The sequence below is a fragment of the Peromyscus maniculatus genome, chromosome 4, assembly GCF_049852395.1.
Source record: "Peromyscus maniculatus bairdii isolate BWxNUB_F1_BW_parent chromosome 4, HU_Pman_BW_mat_3.1, whole genome shotgun sequence".
Classification (NCBI taxonomy): domain Eukaryota; kingdom Metazoa; phylum Chordata; class Mammalia; order Rodentia; family Cricetidae; genus Peromyscus; species Peromyscus maniculatus.
This window is the reverse complement of record NC_134855.1, coordinates 74,111,129-74,131,736: the sequence shown is the minus strand read 5'-3', so window position 1 is coordinate 74,131,736 and position 20,608 is coordinate 74,111,129. Positions and strand designations below refer to the sequence as shown.

Sequence of the window (20,608 nt, the reverse complement as noted above, 5' to 3'; positions counted from 1 at the left end):
ACACTGACTTACTTCTAAATTCTGTAAACATCCCAAAGTCCACATTATCAGATGTTAACTAGTTTAGTATATGATTTAGACTCTTCATTTTTTGGACATCTTATTTACTTTAGATTTTTAATTAACAAATAGAAATTTTATATATATTTTTTTCTTTTTTTGGTTTCTCTGTGCAGCTTTGTGCCTTTCCTGGAACTCACTCTGTAGCCCAGGCTGGCCTTGAACTCACAGAGATCCGCCTGGCTCTGCCTCCTCAGTGCTGGGATTAAAGGCATGTGCCACCACCGCCCGGCTCATAATTTTCATACATTATATTCTGATCACATTTCCCCCCAACTCTTTCCCATAATCTGAATTTCCACCTTCACCCAACTCCATGCTCATTTTTAAAATACAAAGTATAGCAAAAATAAGCAAAGACCAATAAAAGCCAAAGAACATACATACATAGACTCTCTCTCTCTCTCTCTCTCTCTCTCTCTCTCTCTCTCTCTCTCTCTCTCTCTCTCTCTCACACACACACACACACATACACACACACACACACACACACACAAAGTGGAAACCAAAACATGCAAGCAAAAAATCAAGAAGACAAAAAAATGTTCAAACGAACAAAAATGAGACAAGAAAATCTACAAAAGTAACATTGGATTTGTTTTGTGTTGGCCAGTAACTTTTGGGCATGGGGCCTGTCCTGAAGTGTGATTGATAGACCCTGTTGAAAACTAATCTTTTTCCCAGCGATTATCAATTACAGATAGCTTCTGAGTTAAGGGGTGAAACCTGTGTCCAATTCCCTGTCACAGTGCTGGATTTCCATCTGTTTAACCCCTGATTTTGAAGCAAGGTCTCACAGTGTTACTGGCTGGCCTAGAAACTACTATGTACCCAGGCTTACTTTTAACTCACTCAACCCTCCTGCTCCAGCCATCCTGGGTACTAAGATTATAGTCATGAGTCATCATACTCAGCATATAATATTTAGTGCTGAAAGTAACATAGATCTCTAATAAAGAGTGACCTAAAGATTATTAGCAAATTAAATTCTATAAAACATTTTGCAACCCTAAGGTTAAGCCAGGTATTGTACTTTATAAAAAGCTTGAAGTTAGAATCATAGCAGAATTATCATTCTTAAAAACATTAGGCCAGAGAATATAAAAATAAAAACAAAAATATACACACAAAGTAAGTATTTTATAGTACTGAAATCATTTCAGTTAGGAGAATTTGTCTTAATAATAATAATAAGAAGAAGAAGAGTTAAACATGATATGAGCCAAAAGAATTACAGACTTATGCTTTTATAAAATTCAGACACAGAAATAACCTCAGATAGGAGTCATCCAATGGCAACAATTACTAGTACTATGTATTTTTTTATTGTATTATTCTGAGTACCAGAACCCCCTTCAGTTATACATGAAAACTTGTTTGACATGAAAAAATGAAAGGAAAGGACAAAGGACTTCAAGCAAGGCTCACATAATCATCATCCAAGACTATCTAGCAAAGTAAATTACCTCATATTAGCTACTAATATGATGTATTCTTTTATTGTCTTATTTGGCCCTTGGGGCCTTTGCTGATCAATGCACTGTAATCAAAGGAGTATGACACTCTGATAAAGCTCTGGAGCTGCCTTGAGTCTTGCCAGTTCTCTAGATTATTATGGAGTTAGATGCATCCATGTATGGTGCAGAAAAATCTTCCCAACTATTTACATTATGATGGCAATGTACACATTTAATTTAGAATGTGTGAAGATGACTAGAGAGGTAAAAATACATATCTCTCTCTCTCTCTCTCTCTCTCTCTCTCTCTCTCTCTCTCTCTCTCTCTCTCTGTGTGTGTGTGTGTGTGTGTATGAGGTGTGTGTGTGTGTAGCTGAAGATTTCCTGTGTCCCATCCATTCCATAGCTGCTCAGACTCAAGTAAACACACAGAGGCTTATATTAATTAAAACTGCTTGGACATTAGCTCAGGCTTACTACTGACTACCTCTTATACTTAAACTCAGCCCATCTTCATTAATTAATCTATTTGTTGTCACATGTTCCGTGACTTTACCTGTGTGCCATTATATGCTGCTCCCTGGACAGAAGGCTACTGTCTCTTGGCTCAGCCTTCCTCTTCCCAGAATTCTCCTTGTCTGCTTTACTGCCTATACTTTCTGCCTGGCTACTGGCCAATCAGCATTTTATTTCTCAACCAATCACAGCAACACATTCACAACATACAGAATATCCCACAGCGTGGTGTGTGTGTGTGTGTGTGTGTGTGTGTGTGTGTGTGTGTGTGTGTGTTTGTGAAGGTGCAAGTGAAAGAGAAAGGTCTTGCAGTGTCTCATGAAGGTTAGCAAGGCAACTGAAAAAGATACATTTCAGATGCTGAGCTTAATTTTAAAGTGGGCCAAAAAAGAGAAAATGGTCTTCCTTTTCATTACTTCTGGTTGTTAGGGAGAGTTTTAAAATGATGCGTTTGGTCTTGCGCATGACTATGAGCACAGGGTCATAAAAAAAATCAGAAGCACAGGAGTAGTTTTTTTTTTTTTGTTGTTTGTTTGTTTGTTTTTAACACTCTGGCATTCTTTTCAAAAGTAGCTACAAATCTTCCTAACATATATGTGAAGGAACATAGACCTTCAAATGTTTAATAGATGGAGGACTACTTTAGAAAATGCATTAGAACCAGTAAATTCTCCATCTTCTTTTGGAGATTCACATAGGAAATTAGCCTGTTAAAAGCTTTCAATATTCTTATGGTGAAGAAATGGGCTTAATCCACCATCCCTAAACTTATTTGACCACATAATCCATTTGAAGAGTATCTGTAGCACTTATAGGGGTGTTCCAGGCACTCCACTGAGTTCTATAATCTTTGCCTTAGAGTATTAACAAGCAAGAAATATTCACAAAACATTTTGCTGATAAATAAACACAGAGAACTACTAATAATTACAGAATGCTTACTATAGTATAGAGAGTCATGCTGCAAGTCATGTTGCCAGTGTTTTTCATCTCATTTTCAAAGTAATTTTGTGCATTTATCTTATCACCTTCACTTTGCATATTACACAGTCACAGAGACATGACTTAAATAGAGGAAGGTCATATAAAATTATGGAAGATGATTATTGTCTGAATGCATTACTAAAGACAAGGTAGTCTCTGATATTAAACGAGAGCATACCAGTTGATTGCTAAACTAATGCACAAACTCAAATAAAAGATATTGTAATGATGCCTTCATCAAAAAAGTCTAAGTAATTTCTATTATGTATACTATTCCTTAATTCTTCCCTTCCCTCCTAATCAAGTTTTGTTCATTTTAGTTTAAGCCACAATACTTTGAAGTCATGGGTCTGGATGTGTTGTGTTTAATTTACCAAATGAATATATGATCATTTATATTTTCATAAACTGTTCTTTTGCTTGATGAGGCATGGACGTTTGAATTGATTTGTATGAGTTTTTATTTTCTTCAAAGAAAAAGATGCAGCCACAGAGCCATTACGGATGAAAAAATTATCTACACATTTTGTGATAATGATTGAGACATTCTTAAGCATTTTCAAATTATTTATTAATGATTTTGAACTCTGATAAAAGATTGGGGTGGGGTGGAGAGAAGTGGCATGCTTGGGTAAGAGGTGAAAATTCCCAAGGAAACCCTAAAATATTATATCTTTTTTTTCTGTAAGGTCTTAAGGTCTTTTCCCTCTGTCATTCCATTCTTTAGCATTTTACTGTGTTCCTTTAGAATTTACTTCCTTTTATTTGCCATTACTATTATTCTTTTTTTTTTTTTTTTTAAGAAACGCCCTTTAAAGTCCAGGTCTTTTATTTCTTTTTGTACATTAGGCCATGAATTCGTATGGAATGGGCTCCAGCAGCTCAGGCTCCTTCCCGTTAGTCCTCACAAAGTGTGCTTCTCTGGGTGGGGCAGGCTGGCGCTTCAGCTGAACCCAGGTGCCCTTCTCCTTGGCTTCCTTTTTCTTCTGGTCGTTCTCCTTCACCCGCTTGAGGAAGCTGTCTCGGCTCTTAGAGTGCTTGATGTGCTCAATCCGCACGTTAATTCTCTTGGCAAGAATCTTGCCCTTAACTTGCTTGTTTACAATGATGCCCACGGCATGCTGGGTGACATTGTAGACTCTTCCGGTTTTGCCATGGTAACACTTATGAGGCATTCCTTTTTGAACAGTGCCCATTCCCTTGATGTCTACAATATCACCTTTCTTGTAGATTCGCATGTAAGTGGCCAAAGGAACAACTCCATGCTTCCTAAAAGGCCTGGAGAACATATAGCGGGTCCCCCTCCTCTTTCCCTTTGTGTTCATCATTCTGGCGAGTTACTGGAAGATGGCTGCCGCGGCCGAAAAGGCCATTACTATTATTCTTAAGTGGACTGAAAGGCAATACCAATTACTAAAGAAGTGCTGGGGGCCTGAAAGCTGTCCATCACCATTTCACTTGTAGTAGTAAATGTCATTATGAAGTAGAGGAGAACCAGCTTTCAAACCCTACAACTGAGGCACAGTAGCTTGATGTTAACCGGAGAACACACAGTGTTCTCTACAGTGGAGAACATGGTCATATTAGAGCTCATTTTATATCAAGAATTAAAAGAGCAAGATATTTGATAGCATGCCTTGAAACAGAATCTAATAGATTGTTAGGGTACAGTAAGTATAAATAGACAATTACATAGCAATGCATTTGTTATTTTAAACTTTTTAGTAGGAAGTTTAAATGTGCATGATCAGGCTGTGGACAGGTGCTGCTGTATTTGTAAAAACAGGGAGTATTTACTTATCTTGACAGTCTGAGACCTGGGTATATTTTGCAATGTAGTTGGAAGGGGATAGAACTTTCTCCTGTATATTAACTATTTTGCTAATCCTTTTTTATTAAGTTAAATAAGCTAAGGCTGTATACACCAAAATATGCATGAATTATAATATACTAAGAAGGAAAAATAGCCTTATTCATCATTTTTCAGGGTTTAGCAGTAGACTGAAAATTCTGTTCATTACTTTACATTTTATTAGTATACATCCATTTAACATATTACTGTTTATATAGGGATATTTTTTAAGTCCTTTGATCAAATTCATATCTTATCTAACCCTCTCTTTATACTCTTCCTCCCTTGTATGGTTCACCTTCATTCCACCAAATAATTTTGCTTCAAATTTCTTTTTTTAAAACATGTATGTGTTTGTGTGTATGTGTGTACCGTGTGTGTGGGTGTATGCGGAGGTCAGAAGAGGGCATCAAACTCTTTGAAACCAGAGTTAACAGGCAATTGTAGAACACTGAATGTGTTGGAATGCTACAAAATTCTAGTCTTTGTTTATTCAGTCTTCTGTGCTTCCAAATGAACTTCAGAATATTTTTACTATTGGTGTGAGGAATGTCATTGGAATTTTGATGATGTTATCAAGTCTGTACAGAACTTTAGATAATTTTGCTATTTTTCTAACATTAATTCTTCCAGTTTGTGATCATAGGAGATCTTGCTACATTTTAGCATCTTTTAAATTTCTTCTTTTATTTTATTGTATTTTTTTTGCAGAAAGGTTATTACATCTAGTAGTTTGGGTTTATATTCAGGTATTTTGATGAAAGTATTTATTAGTTCTCATATTTTCAATCTGGAATATGCAGAGTATCCTATCTGTTAGATCCTATGGTCTGCAAATAAAGATAATACTGTTCCATCTATAGTTACCTGTGCCCTTTTATTTCTTTATTATTGATTTACACATTATTCTCATCTAAAAAGATACCATCTGTAGCACTAATCTTAACAGGTCTTATTAATAAAAATCAAACCTGGGAACCAGGTATTGGGGTGAATACTGGAAGATCAGAGAGACATAACAAGACACAGCCATCTCACCTTGCCAATTCCTCAGCTGATCCTGTTTCCTCAGACTGGAAGTCTCTCAGTCCTCATTTAGAATGAATCTCAGCTGAACTGTGCTGCTCAAAGCCTAAAAGCTTAACCAGCCAAATACTTCTAGTTTCTGGTCTTCATGCCTTATACATCTTTCTGCTTTCTGCCATTACTCCCTGGGATTAAAGGCTCACTCTCTGGGATTAAAGGCGTGTGAGTCACCATGCCAGCTGTTTCCAGTGTGGCCTTGAACTCAGAGATCCAGACAGATCTCTGCCTCTGGAATAATAGGATTAAAAGTGTGTGTGCCACTATTTTCTGGCCTCTATATCTAGTGGCTGTTCTGTTCTCTGACCCCAGATAAGTTTATTAGGGTACACAATATTTTGAGGAACACAATACCACCACAACCGTCACAACAATGTCCTAGTTGCCTTTTTACCAAACAAGTGCAAGTAGACATTAAGTCTATGAAAACACAAAATCAACCCTCAAAGAGGCAATAGTCTAGGTATACTTGCGTGAGCATGCACGTGCGTGCGTGTGTACGTGTGTGTGTATGTGTGTGTGTGTGTGTGTGTTTGTATGTGTGTGTGTGTGTGTGTGTGTGTGAGAGAGAGAGAGAGAGAGAGAGAGAGAGAGAGAGAGAGAGAGAGAGAGATTATTCAAGTGCCATTTGTCAGTTTTTATTTATTTGTTTTTTTGTCTCTTTTTGAAACTGTCTTGTGGTCTTGTGCTGGCTTAGAGCTAATGGAGTAGCTAGATTATCTGGCCAGAGAGTACCACAGATGTGTTCGTCTCTGCTTCTCAGGCACTGGGATTACAATCACACAGTGATTTTTCACATCGGCTCTGGGTATTGAAATCAGAGCCTCTTGCTTGCTAGGCAAGATATTTAACAACTATGCAATCTCCTCAGTCCTATTTCATCTCCTGAAAAAGACTGTTACGTTATAACTAATTCCCAAACTGACATTAAGTTAAGTATTAAAAGAAGGAACACACTGTTTTATGCCAGAACAAATTGTGTCCTGAGACCATTGCCTGCCCTCTATGTATAAAGACTTCTGGCACTGAAGTAGGATGGGTATTCAGCGAAAAAGGAAAGATGTGTAGAATAGTAGGGGAATGTTTGCAAGCATACTCCTAGTTCAATTTGTGTGAAGTATTACTGTTTACAATGTAATATAGATTCTTAAGTTATAATCTAATAATGGAAGATTGAATTCAAGAACATAGATTTGAAAAAAGAAAATAACCAGTTTCAAATCTGTTCTTTCTAACATAGTCTTTTATAAAATTAGAATAATGTTCCAATGTTAGCCAACCAACCCCATAAAGCATTAAAATGATAAAGAGTAGAACTTATTTGAAGCAAATAAAGGTGTCCATAAATTATATAATTTGTTTAAATACCTTTCATTTTATAGGCATTCTATAAAATGTTTTCTAATGTATCCTGTAGGGGATAACCTAATTAACATTCATGCAAGAGCTTTAGTAATTCTTGCCACCAAGGTACACACAGTACAAGAATTATGTATTGATAGTTTTTAAAAGGAAAAATTTTCTGTTAAATTCCAGCAATAATTCCATTTGGTTCAGGTTCAAAGACCACAGCAGTCTGATTTACCCAAGTCAACGATGAACAGTCCATTCCACTCACATTACTCTCCATCTTGTTTCTTTAGTTTTCTGTGGTTCATCCAAAAAAGGAAGACTTTGAATTGGTATCACTTGAAATTATTAGTAATTATCATAAATTCTCTCTCTCTCTCTCTCTCTCTATATATATATATATATATATATCATATCCATACACACACATATATATATGTATATAGGTGTATATATAAATTAACTGGACAGGAAGAAAGCCTGTTTTTCAGAACAGAGTTTGGAGGATGACATTAAAGAACTAAGACAGTCTACTTGCCTCTCTATTAAGCAGCTACTTACTGTCTGTAGTACCTTGTTTTGATTGGTTTCTTTGTAAAAATCTTAGGATGGAAGTATGGTTACATTAATTTTGTTCTCAAGATATGCAAGTATTTTCATTGTCCCTCTAGCATACATAATTGAAGTCAATTCCTAATTTCTTCCTCAAGAAAGGAAATCCAAAGTTTGGTGTATTTTTGATGATTTGGTATGGAGGTGGTAGAAATAATGAAGGGCTTGAAATTAAAGGTCAGTATAGAACTTTCTCAGTCATGAAATATGTCAGGTTTAATGCTGAAAACTAAGGCTCCAGCCTACTGATTCATCACCTTGATCTAGGACAACCTTTCTTTTGCATCTGTGTAACAAAGGCATTTTGATTAACAAACATGACCTCTTTTGTTCCTTGCATCTACTGGCAATACAAACAAATAGTTATTCTGTTCAGATTGTTTTTCCTTGAAGAGCTCTAATTCTATATCAAAGAAACAATTAAGCCAAATACCAGGACAGAATTAAAGCAAACTCAATGACCATAAAGAAAATTTCCCATTAAAATAGATAGATAGATAGATAGATAGATAGATAGATAGATAGATAGATAGATAGATAGATGATAGATAAAAATAGCAGAAAGCAATGTCCTTTATTAACATTGTTTATATTTAAGTGTGTCTGTCTTAGTCAGAGTTACCATTGCTGTGGTGAAATATCATGACCAAAGCAACTTGGGGAAGAAAGCATTTTTCAGCTTTTGCTTCTATATCATAGTTCATCATTAGAGGAAATCAAGACAGGAACTCAAGCAGGGTAGCTAACTGGAGGCAGGAACTAGGCAGAGACTATGAAGGAGTAATACTTATTGGCTTGCCCATGATGACTTGTGAAGCTTGCTTTTTAAAAAAATGTTTGTTAACTTATTTGTTGGTTTGTTTCCAGTACATCTGGAGGACTGCAGCTTCCCCTCCCTCCACCCCTTCCAGTTTCTGCTTGCCCCTACCTCCTCTCTCCCCCAGACCCACTAATCCATTTCCCTTCATAAAAGATCAGGCCTCCCAGGGATATTAACCTAATACAAAACAACAAGCTATAATAAGATTAGGCACAAACCCTCATATCAAGGTTGGATGAGGCAACCCAGTAGAAGAAAAAGGGTCTCAAGAGTTGGCAAAGAGTCAGAGACACCTCCACTCCCAGTGTCAGGACTCTCACAAAAACAATCATAATATATAGGAATAGAATCTAGCTCACATCTATGTAGGCTCCATGATTGCCATTTTAGTCTCTGTGAGCCCCTATGAGCCCCTTAGTTAATTTTGTGGGTCACATTCTCCAGATATCCTTGACCCATCTGGCTCCTACAATTCTTCCATGGGTTCTCAGAGCTCCAAAGGGGAGGACCCAATAGTGATCTCCAATTTTGGCTCTCTCTCCACCTAATTTTCCCATGTGGGACTCTGAATCATCTCCCATCAGCTGCCAGTGGGAAACTCTCTGATGATTATTGGGTTAGGCACTGACCTATGAATATATTAATCGTGCTTTCTTATAGAAACCAGGACCACCAGTACAGGAATGGCACCATCCACAATGGGCTGGGCCCTCCACCATCAATTAGTAATTAAGAAAATGCCCTAGAGCCAGATCTCATAGACACATTTTTTTTTCAATTGAGATTTCCTCCTTTCAGATAACTCTAGCTTGTGTCAAGCTGACATTTAACTAGAGAGAATAGCCATGTATATAGATATATATCAGGTGTAGAGATGGATGTTCCATATCAGATACAACTGAGTCAAAATCCTGGAATTGTAACTTGCTGAGCATGTAATAATGTGCAAGTTTTTCTGTCCTTGCTTTGTAAAACTTCCGAAGTCTCAGTTTCTCCTCTTATGTCTATGGGATAGTTTAGAAATACATGAGATGGTATTTTTTTAATATATCCTGCACAAAGGAGCTCCTCAGTAATTGTATTCAGGGATAGTTCACCGAGTTCTATGTTATATGGTGATGAGTTTGATTGTACTAGTCAATCTAGTTACCTTAAATTAAATCTTTTGCACACTATCGTGTTTAAAGCTAGGTACTTTTCCCTTTTTTGTAAGACATTCCAATGGGCACTTATTTGTGTCTAGTTCCACAGTCATCTGTCATTTAATATTGTTTCTTGTGGTTAATGGCCAGGAATATGAGCAAATATTTTGATGATTTTCCAGAGAATAAGCAAACATAATATTATCTTACTAGCTAAAGCATACACTGCATATTAAACTTTACACTTTTTACTTTTAAAGTCTCTGGAATATCAGGTGCAGAGCATCTAACTCCCAGTTAAGAAATGGCCACCACTGGGATAATATTAATGAATGCTCCAAAGAGCCCAGGAAGTAAACACCTTCTCATTTCTGCTGAATATAAATAATCCCTTTTGCATAGGGATTACTTTTCACAGACTCTATAAAATATGGTTTCATTCAACAGTTTCATTTACAAGAAGCAGAATGATTATTTTTTGGGTGGGTATTTATTCGTTTGTGATATGTTTGCTACTTTGCCTATTATGAAAGACTTAAAATATCAGATGAATCAAAAGTAGGAAGAAAGATGAAATCTTGGGTATTAGATGCTCAAGGGATAGCTAATAGGATAGTCATGTGAGTTGGCAAGTGGCAGTGCCTGTATCTGTTTGAGGGATAAGGTTTACTACCTCTACCTGGTAGGGATGTTGTGGAAGTTCAGTTAAATAATATTTATGAAATGACTAAGTTAGGAAGCACCAATCAAAGAATGCTTATTGGTGCCCACCTCTCTTTCACCCAAGGTGGATAAGGATGCAAAGTTTCTCATGTTTAACCCTCCACTGTTTTATTAGAGAAGTCAATTTCACTTGTTAGTTGAGTGATAATTGTATGTGAGTATTTGCTTTGTTTTTTTGAGAGAGTCCTGTGGTGTAGCATTGCCTGACCTAGAACTCAAAGAAAACAGCTGGCCTCTGTCTCCCAAGGGCTGAAATTAAAGATGTGCACTACCCCACAGCTTGAACATGACGTTTGATTCAGGAATGGCCTTCTGTTACTCAGGACTCCTACTATATCGTCAGAGGAATATACCTAGGCATCCTCACATGAATTCATTATAACAAAGAACAGCACCCGTCATTCAAACCAGATTGTCCAAAGACCATAGGCCAGTAATCCAGTAAAAACATTAAAAAATGAATGGATACTTTTAGTAAATTTTCTATTGTTGGTAGAGGTGGTCCTTTGAAATACATTCTTTGAGCTTTCAGATTAAGTACAAGTTAAAGGGGACAGTTGTTCCTTCTAACAATTAGAAAAGGACAATAAATTAGAGGGAAAATGATTATTTAAAATCCATCAGAAAAATCAGGTTCTAAAGAAACTAAATTAAATTCTGTAAGGGGATAATAAAGAAAGACCCATCAAATACTGCAGACAAAGAGACATGAGAAGTAAATGAAACTTTCAGTAAAGTTTTTATGTAAGTGCCGTTGGCATACTGATGTGTCATGTCAATGGTACATTCACAGAGAAAATCTCCACTCACCTACACATTATTCCACTGCCCTTTCAATGAGTACAGGACAGGGACAAGCACAAGTTGTATGCCGGGGTAAAAGATGCTGGGTGCCAGACTTTCACATGCACATGAAAGTGGTCCACCTAGGGCTGGGTTAAGGTAAAGAGGCTGTGTCTAGCTGGCAGGAAATCTTGAAGGTCTCAAGGTATCATTTCCTGAAAGACAGCAGTTTGGCTGGAAACAGCTTCAACAAAGAGTGTCATCTTGAGGAATGACATGGGTAGTATGAACAAGAGAATTCCTAAGTATTCTAAATACCCAGTATTATGTGTTGGAAGTGGGGTGGGTTGAGGGTAGGTGGGGTTGAGAGTTGGTGTGTAGGGGTGGGCGAGGGTAGGTATGCAAGAAAGGAAGTGACAAAGAGCTCGCCTCTGTTTAGATTCCTGATGTATCAGCCAAAATGACTATCCAAGTTCCACCAGCCATTCTGTAACATAACCCATATCTCAGAGGATCAATTCAAATAAAACGAGCAGAAGAATAAATCTAATGCAGATGTCCAAAAAAAGAAATCACATCAGTCACTCAAAAACTCTTAACAAAACGGGACAGAATTAAGGAAGACTGAAACAGATTCTGACCACAAAAAAAAAAAAAAGCAAGAAAAGACAAAATTACTTTTAAAATAAATTATTAGGTAACTAAGGGAAAGTACATTCCACACAATGACATATTGAGGCACAATTAGCTAAAATTATTTTAAAGGCAGCTTAATGAAGAAGATGAACAATAAATTTCAAATTTACTAATAATATTATTTCTTAGAAACAAAAATAATACATATTATGAGAACTAGCTATTAAAAAACTGAAATTTCCACAGATAAAATTACTGATGATAGAGTAAATAGTTCTAAAATGCATATGAAAAGTGATACAATTCCATAAATAATATATAAATTAAAATAAAAATCATATACCACATTTATAAATTTGTCAAAAACTTTTATTTGATCACATACAATTATGAATGCTTAGAGGAAACAGCAACTGTAGTCCATAAACTGATTGAAATATATTATGTATATTTATGAAAATATTTTCATGAATATTGTGATTATGTGTAATTAATATGTGCTAACTAATTTTATTTTTTGAGACAGGGTTTCTCTGGGTAGCTTTGTGCCTTTCCTGGAACTCACTCTGTAGCCTAGGCTGGCCTTGCACTCACAGAGATCAGCCTGGCTCTGCCTCCCAAGTGCTGGGATTAAAGGCGTGCGCCACCACCACCTAGTCTAAAATGTGTTAAGAACATAAAATATAATAAAGTAAAATCTCACACTAAAAACAAACAACTCAAGTATCTTAGAAACCTATTACTGCTCTTTGATTCTGTAGTGCAACTTTTATGAATCTATCTTCAAGGTAAATTATCAAAAGTATAAAACTGCATACACACCTAATTATTCATTGCAGCATTAACATATGCTATATATTACATATATAATAACCTTTAAGAATTTTATACATCATATGTTGACCACATCCATTCATTCATTCCCTCCCTTACTTCTCACAGAATCACTCATAATTCCATATACACTTAACTTTATGTCCTCTTTTAAAGAAACAAAACACCCATGAAGGCCATTGTATTGACAAAAGACTCTTAGATGTATGGTCATCTATTAGGATATGCTAGACCTATTATCGGGCATAACTCTCATTCAGCTAATAATTACCAACATCTCAGGACAGGGAATTCAGGCTAATCTTCTTGCTCCATGTGGGAATTTTGTCTTATCAGAATTTATACAGATTTTTTAAAAATCTAATACCCATCAATATGGGTATGAAAACAATGCTGCATTTTTTGCATATTCAACTTAATATACATTAAGCAAACAAACAAGACATTTTTTCAGTCTACCTTTTTGGGAGGTTTTCAAAAGAAATGAAAAAGACAAACTAGCCCAGGAAGAATATTTTTAAGGTATAGCAAGGTTAATACAGAGACCATGACAGCATGCACAAGGCCTACACAAGCTCAAGCTAGACAAAATCCAAGCATGAAGGATGGGAAATGGGCATAAAATCCCACCCTTAACCAGGAATATTTGCAATTGCTATCTTCTGGGAAAAGGAAAAGGAGCTAATTTTCTTTAGTGGAGTGACACGGGGTGTATCAAGCACAACCCAGGGAGCCCCCGGCGCAGAAGTGCTTTCCAAAACCTATCTAATTAATTATGTTTAATTATTTGGAGAGAGAGAGAGAGAGAGAGAGAGAGAGAGAGAGAGAGAGAGAGAGAGAGAGAGAGTTTGGTTTGGTTTTAAAGGAAAAGTACATGAAGCTGAGTAGATAGGGAATTGGACAAGGACGTGGGAAGATCTGGAGGAAGGAAAGAATATAATCAAAATATATTTCAGGAAATTCAGAAAAAAAATGACGTTTAAAGGAAAAATAAAAGTGAACCTGGGGATTTTTTATTGTGCCTGAGATCAGGAAGGGCTCAATCCTACTCAGGAGCTGTGTTGATCAACCTTTTGTATTTGTGACAAAAGATCTGCTGTATATAATTTAGAAGGAAGAAACTTTTACTGAGGCTCAAGGTTTCAAAGGTTGTGGTCCATGGTCAACTGCATCCTCTGTTGTGCATAAGACAGTCCACCATTGTGGCAGGAGCGTGTGTAAAGAAAGGCAGCAAAGAGAAATAAAGGAAGGGGGCAGAGCCAAAGCATGTCTTTCAAAAGCATGCCACCAATGACCTCCTTTCTGTTCTCAGGTCCCTCTCAGGTTCTTCTGCCTTCCAATGATGCCAGGAGTTTGTGAATCCCTCTGCAGATAATGTACTCATAAATCAGAGTCTTCATGATCCTGTATCTTTACCCCAATCCACCTTTGAACAAGCCTTGAAGGGCAAACCATGAGCATGTAAGCCTTCTGGAGGAACAATTCAAACTCCTAGAACTGTAGGAAATATTTCAATAAGACGCAGAAAGCAGCTTGAAAGGGCATTTCCTGGCTAAGTTTGATATAATTTAGCATAAAAAGGAAAAACAAAAAGTCTAGATTTGATTTTCAAAAAATGTAATAAATAGAGGTGATAATTAAAACAAAAGAGAGAAACACAAACACACCCACATATGTGCCACCAGTGGGCTGTTTCAACAAGCCTTCATGATGAAAATTAGTATGAATAAGCAATAAACTATTCTCTCCATACTCCTCTGCTTCTCATTTTAGGAATGTGTTTTTTATGCTTAGGTTGTGTGGTATAATTCCTTTTTCAGAAGAAACTCAGCCTATATATGGAAACAATATTACACAACAATACTATTTCAAGTCCCCGTATGAACTCAAAGCTAAAACCTTTGCTAATAACTAGTTCTCCATTATTAGAAGTCTAGCATTAGGACCTTTTCAAAGTGAGAGAGCTTACCTTAACAAATTAGTGAAGCTTATAACCATAAATACTGGTAGAACCTGAAATTTGTGACTCTTGATAGAATGCAAACCAAACTGCACATGATGTTTTGAAGACTCTTGTGCAAAGAATGAAAACCAATACAATTTGTAGCTCATAATGGAGAAATATGCCTCAAATAACATCTATACCCCACTTGGTACTTGAAGAATAACTTCTCAGGCAAAAAGAACTTTGCAAATGCAATAAAATCAAGGACATTGAAATGAGACTTTAGCCAGGGCTATCCTGGGTTTGCTACATATAGTCTCGTGTATTATAAGAGAAAGGCAGAGAATGATTAGGGTATCAATGATCATTTTGACTATGGAGATAGATATGGAGGGATGCTCCACCAAGCAAAGAATGCTTTCAGCTACTCGACTGGATGCTGATACAGACCTAGAGTGGACCCTCTGCAAATGGTGATTGATTTTTGGCAACCTGCGAGAGGACAGGTATATTAGACACATTTCTATGCATTTCTCTTGTTTTAAGCCATGAAGTTTGCAACAAGTATTTTTGTTGACCTTTGAGTGGAATTGTTTGTTTTAGTTTTGTTTGTTTGTGTGTGCATATATGTGTGTATGCGCATATATGTGTATGTGTTTCAGCAATCACAAGACATTTATTTGCACATGCAAAAGAAAAATAAGACTAATGATATTCTTCACTTTGTATTTGTTTCACATTTAAAGCATTACAATAGATTTAAGGTGCTCCATACCCCGCAGTGCAAAGTTAATCTCTCAAACATTAAGTTCTCAAATCATTATTAGTTATTTGAATGATAATTAGTTATTTGAATAACTAATAATGTAAAGAACTCTTTATTCACTGATGAGAAAGACAATGGTCTTACCGTTCAGCAGACCAGGATTATAGGAATGATGGAGCCCATTTCAGAAATACCCTGCACTATACCTTTTTCTTTTATTAAATTAAATTTGTTCTTTAGCAATTCCATACATGTATAATGTTTATTCCAATTATTCTCACGTCTACCCTCTCCTCTGTCCCACTCAGCAGTATCAAAACTCTTCCACCTTACTCACTCTTTTCTACACTTAGGACTTTTAATTTAGTTTCATGACGTCATAATGGCATCTGCATACAACTGTGTTGGTTGTGCCTTCCCATGTCTGCTCCTCAGACACTATTCTCAGTGTACATTCCCATAACCAGCAATTTCCTCTCAGAGCTTTCCACCATAGCATGTATCATCTATAGAAATGAAGAAATGGTTTTAGGCTCCAGTTTCCCTGGCATGTATTATAAATTCTGGTTCTTTTTATAACCCTTTTGCATGCATACAGCATTAAGCAGACAATTGGTTATAATACAGTCTTAATACATGATACATTTCTTCTCACAATCTGCCAAATTCTACAGAATGATAAAATGTGAGCATTTTGAATACCTTCCTAAGTATAGATTTTCATGTTTTTGTCATAAATAAAGGCATATCCTGGGACCAGTTAAGAAAAAAATATATTCTAGAATCTGATACCTGAAGATTCAGAGAACATAATTCTTTTAAGTTGTCAAAAATGCATTTTATGGTTATAAAGGGAATTTTGGAATGTTTATCTACTAGTACATGATTGCAAAATTTGCCTCCTCCATTGAGAGAGATTGGAATTCATTAGGAAAAAAAGTAGTGTCAGAACCCATTAAAATTACAAGAGTATATTGGATTATGAATTTATCTTTAACACTGTTCATAACAGTAAAACTGCATTTTTTGTTTCAGTTTGATATGCTTATTTAAAAACAGCATTGGGACTCTGACTGCAAACATTTCTTCATTATGACTTACAGAAAATTATATATATATATATATATATATATATATATATATATATATATATATACACACACACACACATATATGTGTATCCATCCTTAGTTGTTTATATTTTCCTAAGTACTTTCACACATTTCATTATCTGTGAGTCATGATGCTGTAAAATGTTTATGCTATTATCAGCACCCTCATTAGGGATGTGGGAAGTGAATTTCCAGATATTAAGTAGATATCCACAGTCACAGAGAAACTAAAGAAATTGGTCCTTCAATTGAGGTTCTTTTTCAGATTTCAGAAACTACACACCCAACTCCCAATGAGCTGAAAGAAAACTCTAAAGGTAGGAAAAAATATATTCTACGATGTAGAAAATGACAAACAGAATTATTATGTTTAAACACTTGAGAAAGATAATTTATCTCCTTCTACTCTATCTCAAGTCATTTGAAACAACAACTAAATAGAAGAGGAGAGCTTTTTCCCACCTTCTAATTCCTTAATTAGCATAGAAAATGAACATGATCAAGTCCTCTAGATGGTAACAATAAAACTCCAAATAATCCTGAAAATACTTTATTCCATGCTAAGGTATTTCATATTTGAATTATCCATGATGACAGGTTTTATTCATTTCCTTCACTCCAATTCATAACATTATACCAGGAACATATAAATTAAACAGCATACACGAGGGCCAGATTTAACCCAGATATCTCAAAAGGCAGTTAAGAAATGAAATTATAAATGAAGACCTCATGGGAATAGGAAGAAGCAGAGTGCTAGAGAGGTCCCCAGAAATCCACAAAGATAGCTCCACTATAGACTACTGGCAGTGGTCGAGAGAGTGCCTGAGCTGACCTACTCTGGTGATTGGATGGCCAAACACCCTAACTGTAGTGATAGAACTCTCATGCAGTGACTGATAGAAGCAGATGCAGAGATCCACGGCCAAGTCTCAGGTGGACCTCCAGGAGTCCAATCAGCGAGAGACAGGAGGGATTATATGAACAAGAGATATCGAGACCATGATTGAAAAAAGCACAGGGACAAGTAGCCAAACTAGTGGTAACACATGAACTATGAACCAATAGCTGAGGATCCCCCATGAAACTGGACCAGGCCCTCTGGATAAGTGAGACAGTTGATGAGCTTGAACTGTTTAGGGGGCCCCCAGGCAGTGAACCTGGACCTGTCCTTGGTGCATGAGCTGGCTTTTTGAAACCTAGGTCCTATGCTGAGACACTTTGCTCAGCCTTGGTGTAGGAAGGAGGGGACTGGACCTGCCTCAGTTGAATCTACTAGGCTGGGCTGAATCCCCAGGGAAGAACTTGCCTTGGAAGAGGTGGGAATGGGAGGTGAATTGGGGGGTAAAGCTGGAGGAGTTGGAGTAGGGAGAACAGGGGAATCCGTGGCTCGTATGTAAAATTAAATTAATTATAAAATAAAAATATTTTTTAAAAAAGAAATCACAATAAAGGATATTTCCTTATATCCTTCCATAACCACCACTTGACTCCAACAGTTTACAAATCTAGATTTTTGTTTACTATTTTGTACATTTGAATATGTATCTTTTCCAATTTATTTACATGGAAATATTTATTATGTGTGAGTGAGCATGTAATTGTGCACATGATCAGGTGTATATTACACTCCATGTGGAACTCAGAGAGCAACTTGTAGGAAGCTATCCTATCCTATCCTTCTACTACATAGGTTTTGGGATTCAAACTTATATCATGATTAGCAGCAAGAACCTTAGTCCATTGAACTTTGAGGTTTTGCCAGAACCTTGAACATGTATTTTAAGCAAGCTTGCTAGGATAGTTCTGGAAACTGAATTTTGTGTTTCTGCTTCAATATTAAGTGTGTGAACAGGATATATTTAATACATGTTTACAAAGTACACACACTATGTGGGATCTCTGACAAGTAGCCACAATTAGATTAAAAGAAAACACATACATTGAAACTTATATGTTAAAACTATATAGAAAGTAATTACTCTTCCTTATTTTGATCTCACTTTTGTGTCAAAATTTTCTTATGGGCTAAGGGAAATGGCTTAGTGGACAGTGTTTCCTGTGCAAGTGTGAAGTCTGCAGTTTGGGTCATCAAAAACCATGTAAACCTGTGGCATCCCACTTCTAGTCCCAGTGCTTGCAAAGAAGAGTCAGGATCTCTGGAGCAAACTGAATATCTAGATTATCCAGCTAGGTAAGTTGTAGGTTCAATTGAGAGATCCTGCCTCAATGAATGAGGTAGAGAGGAGGTAACAGATGTCTAATGTTAGCCTGATACCTCCACAACCCCAGACATACACACCCACATAAGTACCCACAAACATGAAAACATATACATGTATACCACATGCACAAATACATGTAAAAAGGTCCTGCAATGTTTCCAATAAATATAGGTTGAGTTGAATAAATGTATAAATATGGATAAATAAATAAAGTTAAAATTCAGTTTTTGCCACAATTATTTAATTGCAGAAGTGAAAGCTTATTTACAAAGTTGTGTTTTTAATTTAATTTTTGCTTTTTCCTCATTATTAAATAAAGTACTCACCTTTTTCAAAATTCCTGCTTCTGAAAGTATTACTGTATATTAGCAAACATTTGACACAACACAATGTGAAGCTTAGCTTTTCTAATAAAATTCTGAGTGTCTATGGGACAACTTTTAGTCTGATCCTTCAGAGGATGCATGCATGCATGTTCCCTATATCTTCTTAATATCCACATTTACAAGTATAAACTAGCAAGATCATTAAAGAAAAGTAATTTTTAAAATAAAAAATAATGTTTAATGGTTACTCTGTTTTCTGAATTTGTAAATAGTTATACTATTATTTTTGTTGAGAATTTTATACATGTTATAATTAATGCACTTTGATGAAATTCATTCCCAGTGCCCCCCCTTCAAATTTTCCCCTATACCCACTGTTTTTTCAACTTCACATGTTAGCTACCTCTGCCTCTCTGTCTCTCACTCATAGATGGTTCTGTACTGATATATATATATATATATATATATATATATATATATGCAACACTAAGAATATATATATATATATATATATATATATATATATATATATGCAACACTAAGAGGATTCTCTGTATCTGAAAAGAGGATGAGACTTTTAAAGGAAGACAAGATCCAAACTCCTTTATTTTTTATTCCTATGTCCTCAATTCTGCTGCTCTGGGGCCTAAGAGATGAGTGACTCTGATCTTCCAATAAAAACACTTCAGCTTTTCCCCAGTACCATTACCCAAGGGGGTAAACTATGGATGGAACTCCTGAGCAACCTCCACCTCTTGTTTGCCTTACAGAAACTTTTCTATTTCATGAGGTCCCTTTTATTAATTGTTAAACTTAGTACATGCACTATTGGTGTTCTGTGCAGAAAGTTGTCTATGTGCTAATATTTATGAGATTATTTTTTCTCCATTCCCCTTCGGTTGGGTTCAGTGTATCTGGATTTATGTTGAGGTCTTCAATTCACTTGGACTTGAGTTTTATGCAGGGTGATAGATACGCATCTATTTGCATTCTTCTATAAGCTGATATCAAATTGGATCAACACTATTTGTTGAAGATATTTTCTTTCTTCCATTGTATAGTTCTGGTTTCCCAGTCAAAAATCAGTTGTCCATAGGTGTGTGGATTAATGTCTGGGTCTTCAATTAGATTATATTGACCCATCTGTCTGTTTTGATGCCAATACTATGCAGTTTTTATTACTATTGCTCTGTAATAAAGCTTGAAATCAGAAATAGTGATACCTCCTGAGGTTCCTTTATTGTACAGGATTATTTGAGCTATGCTGTTTTTTTTTTTTTCCATATGAAGTTGAGTATTGTCCTTTCAAGGTCTGTAAAGAATTGTGTTGGAATTTTTTTTTTTGGGGGCGGTTTCGAGACAGGGTTTCTCTGAGTAGCTTT

The 20,608-nt window shown here is 36.1% G+C and overlaps 1 protein-coding gene and 1 pseudogene across 3 annotated transcripts in view; both read right to left on the bottom strand.

Moving 5' to 3' along the window:
• Lrrc4c (leucine rich repeat containing 4C) overlaps positions 1–20,608 on the bottom strand; it is a 1,301,043-nt gene that overhangs the window by 363,036 nt on the left and 917,399 nt on the right. The window lies entirely within an intron of this gene.
• LOC102904366 (large ribosomal subunit protein eL21 pseudogene) lies at positions 3,829–4,382 on the bottom strand (annotated as a pseudogene).